We start from the raw sequence: 4,686 nt of genomic DNA, 5'->3' as shown, positions 1-4,686 counted from the left end.
GCCCGTGCACTTAGAGCCCGTGCTCAACGACAGAAGCCACCGCAGTGAGAAGCCCGCACACCACACACAGAGTAGCCCCCACTCGACACAACTAGGGAAAGCCCAACCAAAGCAGTGAAGACCCAGGACAGCCAAAAATAACCAAATAATTCATTTTTCTTCTTTCCTGTCTGCCTCACCACTTTCTCCTTCCCAGCGTTTTCCCTAAACTGGTCGTGAACTAAAACTAGCGTATACCACTTTCAGGGTCTACCGCATGCAAAGCACCATATCAATATAACAATCTTCGGGGCGTGTTTGTTACAACACTATAAACCATATTCTTTACGTCAGTTTAATTATTTCATAATAGTAAGGAAATTGCTATTTGATACCAAAACTTGTTTGTTTGTTTCTTTTTTTTCACCCTGGTAATCACAGATCTTCCAAGAGAAAAGATTTACACTGAGTTGCAGCCACCAAAAGGGTCTCCCCAATGACTCAGTGGGTAAAGAATCTGCCTGTGATGCAGGAGATACAGGAGACTTCAATCCCTGCATCAGGAAGACCCCCTGGAGGAGGAAATGGCAACCCACTCCAGGAATCTTGCCTGGAGAATCGCATGGACAGAGCCTGGCGGGCTATAGTCCAAAGGGTCACAAAGAGTCAGACATGACTGAGCACACACGTGGTGCCACCAAGACACATAAGAATCCACATCAGCTCATGGAGTTTTTCCTTAAGTATTCACTGTACTTCGAAATGCTAGTGAAGGCATTATTTTCTCTATTAGTCATCTCATTCTATAATCAGAATTACATTCTCCACCAGTAGGGAGGTCTCTCATTGCCTTAAAATCTTTTTAAATATAGTTCCTTGTCTTGACAACCATATCGGTGCTGTCGTACTAACTGACAAGGGGTCAGTTGCTTTGTGTTCCAAAACCTGCTATAAAAATGGAAATGAATATTATTCTTCAGCTCTGAAGGAATATAACGTAAATCATCAAGCGTTATAATATAAATGCATATAAGTAGTGACTATAAAAAAATAAGGCTAATTATTATGTAACATAACAAACCTTCATTAAAGATAAGCCAGTTCTTTCACTGAGCTGAAAGGCACAGAAAAGCACCTAGATTTTTCAGGAAACAAAACCTAGCTGAAGTCTACACTGAAATATTGAATATTTCTGTGGCCTTTTGAAAGCTGTTCCTAAATCTTACTTTTCTTTTCTCTACAGTAGAAAAAATAAAAATACAAAGAATCTCTCTCTCTCTCTCTCTCTCTCTCTCGTCGCTAAATCGTGTCCAACTCTTGCGACCCCATGGACTGTAGCCTGCCAGGCTCCTCTGTCCGTGGAATTCTCCAGGCCAGAATACTGGAGTGGGTTGCCATTTCCTTCTCCAGGCAAAGAATAGGGTCAGCCTATAACTTATTGTCCAGCTGGGACACTTTCTGCATGTTTCCCTCAGACATTCTTTCAGGTCCTTTTATGGGGGAAGTTTGGCTTGAAGTTTAATACATATATAGAAAAGTGGATCATAAGTGGATTTTCAAAAACTGAATATATCTATGAAATAGATTTATTATGAAATAACCAGATTAAAAAAATCTATAAGATCAGTACCCAGACTAAGGAATAGAGTATGACCAACAAAGCTCAGATATGTTCCTTTTTAAAAAAAAAAAAAAAAATGTATTTGGCTCAGCATCTGGGATCTTAGTTTCCCAACCAGGCATCAAAGTGGGGCTCCAGCAGTAAGAGTATCAAATCCTAAGCATTGGACTACCAGGGAATTCCCTAAACTGAAATATTTTTGAGAATGAAAGGTGGCATTACTTTTTAACAGCCAGTTGAGGTATATTGATATACAATAAACTGTGCATATTTAAATTTACAGTTTGTGCTCCTTTCAGCAGCACATATACTAAAATTGTACAGAAAGGATTAGCATGAGCCTTGTGCAGGCATGACATGAATTTGTGGAGCACTCCATATTTTAAAAATAATAAAATAAAAAAATAAATTTACAGTTTGATGAGTTTTGGCATATACCTGTGAAACTATTCACCACAAAATAATAAAAATATTCACCATCTCAAAAAGTTTCCTTGTATCTCTTTGTAACTTCTCCTTTCACCCCTACCTTCCCTATCTTCAGACAACCACTCATCTGGTTTCTGTTACATTTGTGTTTTATAGAATTTTATATTGACAGAATCAGATCTTAGTAGAAAAGCTTTCAGTTTTTCACCATTGCATATTTTAGCTGTGGGCTTGTCATATATGGCCTTTATTATGTTGAATATGTTTCCTCTATACACTGTTTGGGAGAAGGCAATGGCACCCCACTCCAGTACTCTTGCCTGGAAAATCCCATGGATGGAGGAGCCTGGTAGGCTGCAGTCCATGGGGTCACTAAGAGTCGGACACGACTGAGCGACTTCACTTTCACTTTCCACTTTCATGCACTGGAGAAGGAAATGGCAACCCACTCCAGTGTTCTTGCCTGGAGAATCCCAGGGACGGAGAAGCCTGGTAGGCTGCAGTCCATGGGGTCACACAGAGTCGGACACGACTGAAGTGACTTAGCAGCAGCATACACTGTTTGCTGAGAGTTTTATCATGAATGGAGGTTGGATTTTGTCAATGGTCTTTTCTGCATCTATTGAGATGATAATATGCTTTTAAAATTCATTTTGTTAATGTGTTGTTTCAAGAATCATACACTACATTCTTTTTTGTTTGAGTTTTTTCCACATAGTGATTCTTAAACATTGTATGTTATGTATCAACAATTTTTTTCATATGGATTTCTGAGTAATATTCCATTGTATGGCTAAATCATGATTGTTTATTCATTCTCCTATTGTTGGATGTTTGGGTTTCCAGTTTGGAGTTATCATAAATAAAGCTGCTATGAACATTCTTGTAAAAGTTTTGGTACAAACATATGTATTCATTCTTATATAAGCATCTCCATGTGGAATGGCTGGGTGATATGGTAGACGCATTTCAGTTTTTAAGAGGCTATTAGGAATCTCCTAGAGGTCCCGTGTTAAGGAGAGCTTTCCAGGTTGTGCTAGTGGTAAAGAACTTGGCTTCCAAGGCAGGAGACTTAGGAGACGCTGGTTTGATCCCTGAGTCAGGAAGACCCCCTGGAGGAGTGCATGGCAGCCCACTCCAGTATTCTTGCCTGGGAAATCCCATGGAAAGAGGAGCCTGGTGGGCTACAGTCCCAAGGGTTGCAAAGAGTCAGATGGACACGACTGAGTGACTGACACTTTCATGTCACATAGCCCTGTATTAAAATTATACTTTCTCCATATGCTCACCAACAATTGTTATGATCAATGTTTTTTACGTTAGCCATTCTAGTGACTGTGTATCTTATTTTGGTTTTAATTTGCATTTCCCTAATGACTAATGATGTTGAACATGTTTTCATGAGCTTATCTGAGGGGGCACTATTTTTAATTACACTAAGAAAACAAGCATAAAGTAAAAGTGTCCCAGGCAAATTGGGACATACGATGGCCTAAACAAAGACAAATGAAGGCTTGCTTTGTGGATGCTGAAACGTCCTTATACCTGGAATAAAGCCCACTTGAACACGGTGTATGTGCTAAAACATATATGACAAGCCATAGTTAAAATGTGCAATGGTGAAAAACTGAAGGATTTTCTACTAGGATCTGAAACTTTTGCCACTTTTATTCTACACAGTACCAGAAGTCCAAGCCACAACAGGCAGTCAAAAAAAAAAAAAAGAAGAAAGAAGAAAAAAAGTCAGAATTGTCTCTATTTGCAGATGTCATAATGTTATATAAAGAAAATGCTAAAGAGTCTACCAAAAACTGTTAGAAATAATAAATACATTCAGTAAAGTTGCAGGATACAAAAGCAATATTAAAAAATAAGTTACACGTTTATACACTAATAACAAACTATAAGAAAGAGAAATTAAGAAAACAATTCCATTTCTAATTGAATCAAAGAGAATAAAATAGTTGATATATAACAGAAACAAATACAATAATGTAAATCAATTATCCTCCAATTAAAAGGATATAAATTTAAATTTAAAAAAGAATTAAAAACATAGGAATAAATTTAACAATAGAGGTGAAACATATACACTGAAAATTATGACATTGATGAAAGAAACTTAAGAAGCCATGAATTAGTGGAAAGATATTTTGTGTTCATTGACTGGAAGAATTAATACTGTTAAAATGTCCATGCTACCCAAGACACTGAATCTAGACTCAATGCAACCCTTGTCAAAATTCCAATGGTATCTTTCACAGCAGTAGAACAAATAATCCTAAAATTTGTATTGACCCACAAAAGACCCTGAATAGTCAAAGCAATCTTGAGAAAAAAAACAAAGCTGGAGGCACCGTGCCCTCTGATTTCAAACCATATTACAAATCTACAGTAATCAAAGCTGTATGGTATCGGCATAAAGAGACACATAATCCAATCAAACAGAACAGAGAGAGCCCAGAAAATAACCCATGCACATATGGTGAAGTAATTTACAAGAAAGGAGCCAAGAATATACACTGAGGAAAGGACAGTTTCTTCAATAAGTGGTATTAGGAAAATTGAACAGGCTGTATACAAAAGAATAAAACTGGACCCTTATCTTGAACCATATTCAAAAATCAACTCAAAATGGATTAAAGACTTGAAAGCAA

At 37.5% G+C, this 4,686-nt stretch overlaps 1 pseudogene; it reads left to right on the top strand.

The window, feature by feature from the left end:
• The first annotated feature begins 1,886 nt into the window (after nt 1-1,886).
• LOC112446485 (uncharacterized) lies at nt 1,887-1,985 on the top strand (annotated as a pseudogene).
• The last annotated feature ends 2,701 nt before the right edge of the window (nt 1,986-4,686 follow it).

The sequence above is a fragment of the Bos taurus genome, chromosome 4 (assembly GCF_002263795.3).
Source record: "Bos taurus isolate L1 Dominette 01449 registration number 42190680 breed Hereford chromosome 4, ARS-UCD2.0, whole genome shotgun sequence".
NCBI classification, from domain to species: domain Eukaryota; kingdom Metazoa; phylum Chordata; class Mammalia; order Artiodactyla; family Bovidae; genus Bos; species Bos taurus.
The sequence above is the reverse complement of the archived record's forward strand: the minus strand, read 5'-3'. Positions and strand labels throughout refer to the sequence as shown.